Here is a 13,404-nt window from a genome sequence, read left to right on the forward strand (position 1 = left end):
CTAATACTGTGTCCTCTGCGAGAAACACTCTTAGCAACTCTATGCTTCGCCAGCTTCTGAGAATGTCTTTCAAAACTCTGTTCAGTCATTCTCAGCTCTATCCCCTCTTGACCTAAACCTCAAACTGGATTAAGTGCTTCTTTTTTATATCCCTGAGACATCTGGGATCTCTCCTTCTTACAACACTTACTGCATAACATCAAAATGATCTGGGTGAACTTTCCTTGAACTAGACTCCCAGCCTCTTGTGGGTAAGGGTTTTATTGCTCATTCTATGTCTTAAGTACTTAGGACAGTGCCTTTTACATGAGAGATGCTGAATGTCACTGGATCTGCCTGAGGAAACTGGGACATGCTCTTGAAAGTCCTTGAGTTCCTCTCCTCCATTCTCCATGTAGATCTTTGCTCAACTTCAGGCAGCCCTATTCTGTAGAAGCTGCTGTCATGGCTGATATAGATAATGATGAATCTTGGCAATTTAAGCTACAGGTGATGCTGTAGGGGTGCTTCTGCTCAGAGAGATGAAAGCTGCATTCCTCCCTGATATCCCATCTTTTCCAAGACACTCTACCACACAGGCTTTATATTTCTGTTGTTCCTAGTACCTACTTATCATATAATCAAGTTTATTTTGTTATTCTTAATATTCCAGCACCCTATAGTACAAACTTGGGAGTGCTCCCTGAGGAGTACTTGAAGAACCATGTACATGGCGTCCTCTAGTGCCTACAGAAAGCCCAGCTCATCACTGACCAACCTTGTCCCTCACGGAGTTCAGGAATCACTCCTTCATCTTCCAGGTAGGTGCCTGCCCTGCCCATCAAGAACAGTATTAAGATGATAGAGTTTGTTTTTATCATTTTAACTTCTGACAAAGTTTATATACTGTGCATAAAGTTTAAACCTCACTGTTCTGGGACCTTCAGTACAAGGATCCTTAAAAAGCCAGTCCAAGGTTTTGTCTCAGAGCTCCACTAATTTTCAAGCAGATAAGATTCCTCTAGACGTCTCTCTTGGGCATCCCATTCTTTATAGGGAATGTGTTGCACTCCAAACCTCTCCTACTTTTTCTTGGAAATGAAGCAGCTGCCCCTCTCAGAGGGGATCAGAATATCTCCTGCACTGTGAGGCTCTTCAAGCATTACTCCAGCTCTTCTGCCATCGATATACTTGATTGATGACAGCTAGGTTATAGAATGGCTTTAGCCCTATTGCACAAAATCTGTACTTTCCTCACTCACTGATCATGCATGTATCTGAATCCCTCATATCTCCTCGCAAAGTGTAGCTGTTCAAACAAGTTCCCTGATTACCCTAGAGAGCAGAGTTTTAAAATTCAGTAAGTAACTCACAGAGGAACCTGGCAGGCTACAGTCAGTGGGGCTGCAAAGAATCAAACACGACTGAGGGACTGAGCACATACATACATACAAATAACCCACAAACCCTTAAATATATTCTTTATGGTCAAATGATTAGTATAGCAATCCTATATACGATTTGGGCTTTGGTTTCTCAGTTCAGTTCAGTTCAGTCGCTCAGTCATGTCCAACTCTTTGCAACCCCATGAATTGCAGCACGCCAGGCCTCCCTGTCCATCACCAACTCCCGGAGTTCACTCAAAGTCACGTCCATCGAGTGAGTGATGCCATCCAGCCATCTCATCCTCTGTCGTCCCCTTCTCCTCCTGCCCCCAATCCCTCCCAGCATCAGAGTCTTTTCCAATGAGTCAACTCTTCTCATGAGGTGGCCAAAGTATTGGAGTTTCAGCTTCAGCATCATTCCCTCCAAAGAAATCCCAGGGCTGATCTCCTTCAGAATGGACTGGTTGGATCTCCTTGCAGTCCAAGGGACTCTCAAGAGTCTTCTCCAACACCACACTTCAAAAGCATCAATTCTTCTGAGCTCAGCTTTCTTCACAGTCCAACTCTCACATCCATACATGACCACTAGAAAAACCATAGCCTTGACTAGATGTTTGGTTTCTCAACCTAATCTCAAAGATACTATTCTTTGGTGATTGTTCCCTTCTTACACATTTGTCCAGGCCTCTTTTCCCTGGAGATTATATATATATTTATAAGAAATCTTCTAATCAACAAGGACCTACTGTATAGCATAAGGAACTCTACTCAATATTATGTGATAATATATATGAGAAAATAATTGGAAAAAGAATGAATATATGTATATACATAGCAGAATCACTTTGCTGTATACCTGAAACTAACAGAACATTGTTAATCAACTATAACCCAATAAAAATTTTAAAAAGATATCATCTATCTCCTCCTTGAAAGCAAACCACAAGGAAGCCCACAGCAGGCAAGGATTTATGGTTGGATTAATTAGAAACCAAATTAAGAGGTTTAGAGTTTTTAATTATTTATTAATGCATAACACATTACCTCAACACTTAGTGACTTAATACAGCAACCATTTTATTATATCTCACAATTTTGAGGGTCAGGAATTCACACAGGCTCAGTTGCATAAACCCTATATTCCTTGTAGTGTAAAGTAAGTACACAGTCTTAAAGGAAATCAAACCTGATATTCATTGTGAGAGAGTCAATTCCTAGGAAGGTTGGTTAGAAGTCCAGGGTCACTGAGGAGGAGAAAGGGGTCCAGGGCCCTCGAAAAGGAGAAAGGGGTCTGAGGCTCTCAAGGAGGAGAAAAAGACAAACTTTTTTCCCTACATTGCTTTGTTTTAGTCAGTATAACAACGTATCTTGCTCATGCTTCTCCTTAACAAGAATTTCTAACTAATCTTATTATCTTAAGACCTCTGTTGTGGGAGTGGGTCTAGTAAGACCTTTCTATTGTTAGCTCTAATCTTGTTAATTTAAGATGTATGTTGTGGGAGTGGGCCTGGTAAAAGTATATAAGGCCTAGATAAGACTCTCCATCCCCCTTCTGATGTCTCTGTCAGAAGCTTTCTCTGTCCTCTTTCACTTTAATAAAACTCAGATACACAAAATCTCTTGCGTGAACAAGACTGGTCCCTGGTCCCGAAGCTAAATCTTCTTCTCCAGAGATCATGAACCCAATACCATTCACAGTAAGCTATCAATTGGAAGGCCTGATGGTGAAGCTAAAGCTCCAATACTTAGGCCATCTCATGCAAAGAGTCAACTTATTGGAAAAGACCTTGATGCTGGGAAAGATTAAGGGCGGGAGGATAAGGAGGTGACAGAGAATGAGATGGTTGGACGGCATCACTGATTCAATGGACATAAGTTTGAGCAAACTCCAGGACATAGTGAAGGACAGGGAAACCTGGCATGCTGCAGTCCGTGGGGTTGCAAAGAGTCGGACATAGCGACTGAACAGCAACAACAAAGTACACTTACCGCAGGGGGGTTTCTCCTTTGGTAGATGGGCTGGTCAGGGGGTGAAGGCAGCATCAGTCACATGGCTGGCACCATGGCAAGGATGTCTGCTAAGCTCGGCTAGGATGGCCAATTAGAGCATCTTCACATGGTTTTTCCAGGATGGCCAACTCAGAGAAGTCAGATGCTTTCTATGGCTGGCTTCCCTCAGAGCAAGTGCTCCAAAAGACAGGAAAGGAAGTTGATGGTTTCCAAGGGCGGTATGTGGTCCACTGGAGAAGGGAATGGGAAACCACTTCAGTATTCTTGCCTTGAGAACCCCATGAACAGTATGAAAAGGCAAAATGATAGGATACTGAAAGAGAAACTCCCCAGGTCAGTAGGTGCCCAATATGCTACTGGAGATCAGTGGAGAAATGACTCCAGAAAAAAAAAATCTATCAGTGGAGAAATAACTCCAGAAAGAATGAAGGGATGGAGCCAAAGCAAAAAGAATACCCAGCTGTGGATGTGACTGGTGATAGAAGCAAGGTCTGATGCTGTAAAGAGCAATACTGCATAGGAACCTGGAATGTCAGGTCCATGAATCAAGGCAAATTGGAAGTGGTCAAACAAGAGATGGCAAGAGTGAATGTCAACATTCTAGGAATCAGCGAACTGAAATGGACTGGAATGGGTGAATTTAACTCAGATGACCATTATATCTACTACTGCAGGCAGGAATCCCTCAGAGATCAAATTGCCAACATCCACTGGATCATGGAAAAAGCAACAGAGTTCCAGAAATACATCTATTTCTGCTTTATTGACTATGCCAAAGCCTTTGACTGTGTGGATCACAATAAACTGTGGAAAATTCTGAAAGAGATTGGAATACCAGACCACCTGATCTGCCTCTTGAGAAATTTGTATGCAGGTCAGGAAGCAACAGTTAGAACTGAACATGGAATAACAGACTGGTTCCAAATAGGAAAAAGAGTACATCAAGGCTGTATATTGTCACCCTGTTTATTTAACTTCTATGCAGAGTACATCATGAGAAACACTGGGCTGGAAGAAGCACAAGCTGGACTCAAGATTGCTGGGAGAAATATCAATAACCTCAGATATGCAGATGACACCACCCTTATGGCAGAAAGTGAAGAGGAAGTAAAAAGCCTCTTGATGAAAGTGAAAGTGGAGAGTGAAAAAGTTGGCCTAAAGCTCAACATTCAGAAAACTAAGATCATGGCTTCCGGTCCCCATCACTTCATGGGAAATAGATGGGGAAACAGTGGAAACAGTGTCAGACTTTATTTATTTGGGCTCCAAAATCACTGCAGATGGTGACTGCAGTCATGAGATTAAAACACGCTTACTCCTTGGAAGAAAAATTATGACCAACCTGGATAGCAGAGACACTACTTTGCCAACAAAGATCTGTCTAGTCAAGGCTATGGTTTTTCCTGTGGTCATGTATGGATGTGAGAGTTGGACTGTGAAGAAGGCTGAGCGCCAAAGAATTGATGTTTTTGAAGTGTGGTGTTGGAGAAGACTCTTGAGAGTCCCTTGGACTGCAAGGAGATCCAACCAGTCCATTCTGAAGGAGATCAGCCCTGGGATTTCTTTGGAGGGAATGATGCTGAAGCTGAAACTCCAGTACTTTGGCCACCTCAGGTGAAGAGCTGACTCATTGGAAAAGACTCTGATGCTGGGAGGGATTGGGGGCAGGAGGAGAAGGGGAAGACAGAGGATGAGATGGCTGGATGGCATCACTGACTCGATGGGCTCGAGTCTGAGTGAACTCCGGGAGTTGGTGATGGACAGGGAGGCCTGGCGTGCTGCGATTCATGGGGTCGCAAAGAGTCGGACACAACTGAGTGACTGAACTGAACTGAACTGAACTGAAGGGCAGTACAGGGTCACTTCTACCATTGTCGATTGATCCAGCAGCCCCAGAACTCCCCTGGTATTAATATGAGGAGGGGATGTAGACCTGACCTCTCGATGGGAAGAACAGAAAAGAGTCTGCAGCCAATGTTTAATGTCACTCTCAGAGCATCTCCTCAGATATTGTCAGAGAAAACAAGACATCATGTCATTCTTCACCTGAACAAATACTTCCTGGATGTTCACTACTGAGGGCGGGACACCATGCTAGCTTCTGGGCTGAGACTGCAAACTAGTGGGTCACACATTAGGGCAGCTTCCAGACATAGTCTATGGTTCTGGAGGGTTTATTCTTAAGTATTTGAATTAACTGTCAAGGTTTAAAAGTTGGAGGGTTTCACATAAAATGTGAGTTTTCGACTTTACTGGAAAAAAAAGCTAATTTTTGTCAGCAGGTGACTGGAATGGCCTGAGGAACCACACTCAGCTTGAGGTGCCAACATCTCTTCAGGCAGAGAGGGGACCTGCCATTCAGACATCCTTGTCCTTGCCCCTCCTTGTCCCTCAGTGATGGTTTTTGTCCCCTTGGAGATTTCAGCCTGCCACTCACACTCTATAGACAGAAATATGAATAAAACCTTAAAATCATGTCCATGGTTTTCACTGTCACCAAAGCCACAGCTTTTGGGATGATAGCTGAAAAGCCAAAATGGTCATGTCAGTTTGCAGGCTTATTTGTAATTCCTTACACCCTTCTCTAGGCTTTCCCTGTGGCTTAGCAGTAAAGACTCTGCCTAATGCAGAAGGCATGGGTTCATTTTCTGGGTGGAGAAGATCCCCTGGAGGAGAGCATGGCAACCCACTCCAGTATTCTTGCCTGGAGAATCCCATGCACAGAGGAGCCTGGTGGGTCCATGGGGTCGCAAAGAGTCAGACACAACTGAGCAACTAACACAGAGCCCAAGTACACAATGTAAGGTCTAAAGAATAATACAGTAAAACGTGCACACACCCACCACACAACATTGAAACAGAACATTGTGAATAGCCAGTTTTTCTCCTGTCTGTCTCTCCCTTAACTCTTCAGAAATAACGAAGTCTGGGAGGTTTTATAATTGTCCTTCCATTGTTTTTCCTATAATTCATCTCCGTGCATCTTGAAACAACATGGTTAGTCTTGTAAATCTCAGAATTTACATAAATAGAAATATTCCATATGTATCTATGACTTACTTTCTCTGTTTACTGTTATAGTTGTGAAGTCCACCCATTTTTGAAGCCTACAGATACCATTCATTCATTTTTTCTTTTACTGTCTCAAGCAGTCTGTGGTATAATATATTACAACTCATATAGTCAGCTCACATAGAAGGAAACAGATTTTTTTTCTGTAATTTGGGGTTATAAGGAACAATATCACTATGAATAGTCTCCTACATGTGCATGAGTACAATGGTTTCTTTAGAACACACGCCTAAAATAGAAATATTTGGATCTTTAGAGGATGCTCATCTTCAAATATTTCAAGTATTACTAAATTGCTTTGCAAAGCAGTTAACACCCCAGCAGCAGTAACTGTAAGCACCGACTGCTGTAGTGTTGATCAACACTTAGTATTATTAGACATTTGAGTGTGTACCTCTCTGAGGGTATAAAGCAATATTACATTGATGTTTTAATTTGTATTTCTTTGATTACTGAAAAGGTTGAGAATTTTTTTTCCTCTATGTTAATTCTAAATTCTGCTTCTTTGTGAAATTCCTATTCACATATTTTTAGAAGTTATTTTTACTTGGAGGATAATTGCTTTACAGTGTTATGTTACTTTCTGCTGTACAGCAAAGTGAATTAGCCATGAAGCGAAATGAAGTGAAGTGAAGTCGCTCAGTCGTGCCCGACTCTTTGCAACCCCATGGACTGTAGCCTACCAGGCTCCTCAGTCCATGGAATTTTCCAGGCAAGAGTACTGGAGTGGGCTGCTACCGGGGTCCAGCCTGTGGTTGGATCCAGGGATTCCCTTGGGAGGACAGCATTGGGATTAAGAATAGAGAAAGAGGATAGCAAAGCAGAGAGATTAGAGGCTCATTATAACTGGTTTATGTGGAAAGTCAATAAAACCTGTGACATCAGGTTTGTTCTGACCACAGAGGCCACAGGCACCCTCTCGAATCGCTGAAGGTGCCCCACCTTAGGCACCTTCTTGAGTGGGTCTTAGAAGCCCAGGCAAGTAAGTGGTCTCAGAGGACACCCACGCTCCAATTATATGTCCTGAAGGAAGAACAGAAAAGAAAAGGAGAGAAAAGGAAGCAAGAAAGAATGACACGGGGAGACCAAGCTTTGAGCAAGGCCCGTAGCTTTATTGTCAAAGGGAGCTTATATACCCTAAGTTGCACATAGAGGATAATAGGTGGTGTGAAATCATGCAAAGTCAGCAGTCCTTGATCCTTATCAAGACCAGGCTTTCTTTTCTGCAAACTTATCGTATACAAATGGTTTACGTGATTTATATCATCTTCTGGCCAGAAGGCCTGTTAACATTTTATGACTCTGATAAAGGTTTGTCAACCATAAGACTTATTTTCTCTATGAGTAATTATTTTAAAGTTTGGCGCCATCCTCCGAAGGTGTTAGATAAAATTGCATTCCTATAGGGTAAAGGTGCAGTGGGCTTACAACAAAGGAAAGAGTTTATTACCTTAAGGGTCTAAAGTAGTTAACACCAAGGCCACTACTTATTTTTTCTATATACCAACTATATTAATTAATACACTTCCAAGGATACAATACAAGGGATGTGGAAACTTGGCAGCAAGCATTGGCTCAACAATGAAATCTTCTACTAGTTTTATTCTAACAATTTCTAACTCCCCATGAGGCTCTATACTATTTGACTATCTTAAGCTTCCCATGCCTCTTGCGGTTGGGAGACTGTAAACGATCTTATGCGTAGCTCTAGGAGTCCAGGTAAACCTGTCAGGCAAGTTAGAGAGCCATCTGAGGGGTTTGGATTTAAACACTCCTATTATGCCCAGGAGGCTTATTAACTAGAGCTTTAAGTTGATTTCCTTCAGAGAAAGGTGGTCAGGGATAGTCCCCGTTAATGTCAGAGGAGTTGGTGAAAGTCGTAAAATAGTAAAACAGACAGATTCTGGTTTTGGGGTAGACGCTCAGGCAGATCCAGGGGGCGCCGCTCGAGCTCTGACTTGTCTTGCCCGTCAGGGTTCTCCTGCATGACCTTGTCATGGGTGGGAACTCCTGTACTGGCTCCCGGCAGGCTGCCATTTCTTTCTCCAAGGGATCTTCCCAACCCAGGAATTGAACCCAGGTCTCCCGCACTGTAGGCAGATGCTTTACTGTCTGAACCACCAGGGAATTAGCCATATTTATACATATATCCCCTCTCTCTTGAGCCTCCCTCCCACCCCACTCCCTCACATATTTTTCTACTGGGATGCTTTCTTTATCTTCTTGACTAGCAGAAATTCTTTATGTATAAAATACACTATGCATTTGCAGCTTTTTTTGTTTTTGTTTTTACCTTATGAATAGTGTGTTTTACTGGAAAATTTTCACTTTATTTCGCTGGAGTCATCACATTTTTTATTCATGTTTTGTAATTTTTATTTAGTTTAATGGTCTCCTTACCCTGAATCTATAAATATATAGGAGAAAATTTCCCTCTAAATATTTAAGACTTGGCTTCTCACATTCAAATCGTTAGTGTTCCTTGAAGTTATTTTTATGTATGGTATAATGTAGGTATATAATTTTATTTTTTCATATCAGATCAGATCAGATCAGTTGCTCAGTCATGTCTGACTCTTTGTGACCCCATGAATCGAAGCATGCCAGGCCTCCCTGGCGTGGTGTGGCCTCCATCACCAACTCCAGGAGTTCACCCAGACTCACGTCCATCGAGTTAGTGATGCCATCCAGCCATCTCATCCTCTGTCGTCCCCTTCTCCTCTTGCCCCCAATCCCTCCCAGCATCAGAGTCTTTTCCAATGAGTCAACTCTTCGCATGAGGTGGCCAAAGTACTGGAGTTTCAGCTTTAGCATCATTCCCTCCAAAGAAATCCCAAGGCTGATCTCCTTCAGAATGGACTAGTTGGATCTCCTTGCAGTCCAAGGGACTCTCAAGAGTCTTCTCCAACACCACACTTCAAAAGCATCAATTCTTCGGTGCTCAGCCTTCTTCATAGTCCAACTCTCACATCCATACATGACCACAGGAAAGACCATAGCCTTGACTAGACGAACCTTTGTTGGAAAAGTAATGTCTCTACTTTTGAATATGCTCTCTGGGTTGGTCATAACTTTCCTTCCAAGCAGTAAGCGTCTTTTAATTTCATGGCTGCAGTCACCATCTGCAGTGATTTTGGAGCCCCCAAAAATAAAGTCTGACACTGTTTCCACTGTTTCCCCATCTATTTCCCATGAAGTGATGGGACCGGATGCCATGATCTTCATTTTCTGAATGTTGAGCTTTAAACCAACTTTTTCACTCTCCACTTTCACCTTCATCAAGAGGCTTTTTAGTTCCTCTTCACTTTCTGCCATAAGGGTGGTGTCATCTGCATATCTGAGGTTATTGAAATTTCTCCCGGAAATCTTGATTCCAGCTTGTGTTTCTTCCAGTCCAGCGTTTCTCATGATGTACACTGCATATAAGTTAAATAAACAGGGTGACAATATACAGCCTTGATGTACTCCTTTTCCTATTTAGAACCAGTCTGTTGTTCCATGTCCAGTTCTAACTGTTGCTTCCTGACCTGCATACAAATTTCTCAAGAGGCAGATCAGGTGGTCTGGTATTCCCATCTCTTTCAGAATTTTCCACAGTTTATTGTGGTCCACACAGTCAAAGGCTTTGGCATAGTCAAGAAAGCAGAAATAGATGTATTTCTGGAACTCTTTTGCTTTTTCCATAATCCAGCGGATGTTGGCAATTTGATCCCTGGTTCCTCTGCCTTTTCTAAAACCAGCTTGAACATCAGGAAGTTCATGGTTCACATATTGCTGAAGCCTGGCTTGGAGAATTTTGAGCACTACTTTACTAGCGTGTGAGATGAGTGCAATTGTGCAGTAGTTTGAGCATTCTTTGGCATTGCCTTTCTTTGGAATTGGAAGGAAAATGGACCTTTTCCAGTCCTGTGGCCACTGCTGAGTTTCCCAAATTTGCTGGCATATTGAGTGCAGCACTTTCACAGCATCATCTTTCAGGATTTGAAATAGCTCAACTGGAATTCCATCACCTCCACTAGCTTTGTTCATAGTGATGCTTTTTAAGGCCCACTTGACTTCACATTCCAGGATGTCTGGCTCTAGGTGAGTGATCACACCATCGTGATTATCTGGGTCGTGAAGATCTTTTTTCTACAGTTCTTCTGTGTATTCTTGCCATCTCTTCTTAATATCTTCTGCTTCTGTTAGGTCCATACCATTTCTGTTCTTTATTGAGCCCATCTTTGCATGAAATGTTCCCTTGGTATCTCTGATTTTCTTGAAGAGATCCCTAGTCTTTCCCATTCTGTTGTTTTCCTCTATTTCTTTGCATTGATTGCTGAAGAAGGTTTTCTTAACACTTCTTGCTATTCTTTGGAACTCTGCATTCAGATGTTTATATCTTTCCTTTTCTCCTTTGCTTTTCGCTTCTCTTCTTTTCACAGCTATTTGTAAGGCCTCCCCAGACAGCCATTTTGCTTTTTTGCATTTCTTTTCCATGGGGATGGTCTTGATCCCTGTCTCCTGTACAATGTCACGAACCTCATTCCATAGTTCGTCAGGCACTCTATCTACTGTCACGGGCGCGCTAGAGCGCAGGTGGCTGCGAAGGGCGCGCTAAGCACGGCCGAGAGGAGCCACCCCACGTCCGAGGTCAGGGGCAGAAGCCAGGAGGACCCCATGCCCAAAGGGCGACGGCCAAGAGGAGTTACCCCACGTCCGAGGTCAGGGGCAGTGTCCAAGAGTACCAGACTGTGATGGCGCAGGAACGGCTGAGAGGAGCTACCCCACGTCCGAGGTCAGGGGTGGTGGCTGAGAGGAGCTACCCCACGTCCGAGGTCAGGAGCAGTGGCTGGGAGCAGATACCCCATGCCCGAGGCCAGGGGCGGTGGCCAGGAGGACCAACCCCACGTCCAAGGAGCTGTGGCTGCGCGGGCGCAGGAGGGCCTAGAGGAGCTATCCCACGTTGAAGGTCAGGAAGGGCAGTGGTGAGGAGATACCCCTCCTCCAAGGTAAGGAGCAATGGCTGCGCTTTGCTGGAGCAGCCGTGAACAGATACCCCACGCCCAAGGTAAGAGAGACCCAAGTAAGACGGTAGGTGTTGCAAGAGGGCATCAGAGGGCAAACACACTGAAACCATACTCACAGAAAACTAGTCAATCTAATCACACTAGGACCACAACCTTGTTTAACTCAATGAAACTAAGCCATGCCTGTGGGGCAGCCCAATATGGGCGGGTCATGGTGGAGAAATCTGACAGAATGTGGTCCAGTGGAGAAGGGAATGGCAAGCCACTTCAGTATTCTTGCCTTGAGAACCCCATGAACAGTATGAAAAGACAAAATGATAGGATACTGAAAGAGAAACTCCCCAGGTCAGTAGGTGCCCAATATGCTACTGGAGATCAGTGGAGAAATAACTCCAGAAAGAATGAAGGGATGGAGCCAAAGCAAAAAGAATACCCAGCTGTGGATGTGACTGGTGATAGAAGCAAGGTCCGATGCTGTAAAGAGCAATATTGCATAGGAACCTGGAATGTCAGGTCCATGAATCAAGGCAAATTGAAAGTGGTCAAACAAGAGATGGCAAGAGTGAATGTCGACATTCTAGGAATCAGTGAACTGAAATGGACTGGAATGGGTGAATTTAACTCAGATGACCATTGTATCTACTACTGTGGGCAGGAATCCCTCAAAAGAAATGGAGTGGCCATCATGGTCAACAAAAGAGTCCGAAATGCAGTACTTGGATGCAATCTCAAAAACGACAGAATGATCTCTGTTCGTTTCCAAGGCAAACCATTCAATATCACGGTAATCCAAGTCTATGTCCCAACCAGTTATGCTGAAGAAGCTGAAGTTGAACGGTTCTATGAAGACCTACAAGACCTTTTAGAACTAACACCCAAAATAGATGTCCTTTTCATTATAGGGGACTGGAATGCAAAAGTAGGAAGTCAAGAAACTCCTGGATTAACAGGCAAATTTGACCTTGGAATACAGAATGAAGCAGGGCAAAGACTAATAGAGTTTTGTGAAGAAAATGCACTGGTCATAACAAACACCCTCTTCCAACAACACAAGAGAAGACTCTATACATGGACATCACCAGATGGTCAACACTGAAATCAGATTGATTATATTCTTTGCAGCCAAAGTTGGAGGAGCTCTATACAGTCAGCAAAAACAAGACCAGGAGCTGACTGTGGCTCAGACCATGAACTCCTTATTGCCAAATTCAGACTTAAATTGAAGAAAGTAGGGAAAACCACTAGACCATTCAGGTATGACCTAAATCAAATCCCCTATGATTATATAGTGGAAGTGAGAAATAGATTTTTTCATATACATAATAAATTTTCTCAGCACTATATTCCCTTTCTCCCACAATATGTAAGCTCAATCTGATGCTAACTTTTAATATGTGCAAAGATAGGTTTCCCAGCTCTTGAGATGGTTCTAGAGGTCTGTTCTTCCAGTGCTGTGCTACGGGTACACTGTCTCTATTAATACAGCTTCTACAACATCACAAAAGGCATGTTTCCCCACCCTGTTCTTCATGAGTGTTTTGGCTATTCTTAGTCATTTACTGTTGACTGTGAATGGTATTTTTTAATTGCATTTTCAAAATGCTTATTGCAGGTATATAGAGTTCAATTTTTAAAATAGTGAGGTTAAGGCCAGCAATTCTGCTAAACTCCTTTATGAATTCTAGCAATTCATCTTTAGATTATCTGAGTTGTTTTCGGTTTTTTTTTCCATACAGGACAAAATGTTGTCTTCAACTAATGATGATTAGGTTCCCTAAGTATCCCTATCCTGTTTCTGATTTTATGGAGAATGCTTTAATCTTTAACCATTAAATATATTTGCTGAAATTTTCTGGACTACCTCTTATAAGGTTACAGAATTTTCTTAGTTTGCTAAGAATTTCTTTCCATGAATGTTATTGAAGTTTATTGAATGACTTTTTTTGTCT

General features: G+C 42.8%; 1 pseudogene; it reads left to right on the plus strand.

Moving 5' to 3' along the window:
• The first annotated feature begins 703 nt into the window (after nt 1-703).
• LOC129654252 (craniofacial development protein 2-like) lies at nt 704-12,701 on the plus strand (annotated as a pseudogene).
• The last annotated feature ends 703 nt before the right edge of the window (nt 12,702-13,404 follow it).

The sequence above is a fragment of the Bubalus kerabau genome, chromosome 5 (assembly GCF_029407905.1).
Source record: "Bubalus kerabau isolate K-KA32 ecotype Philippines breed swamp buffalo chromosome 5, PCC_UOA_SB_1v2, whole genome shotgun sequence".
NCBI classification, from domain to species: domain Eukaryota; kingdom Metazoa; phylum Chordata; class Mammalia; order Artiodactyla; family Bovidae; genus Bubalus; species Bubalus kerabau.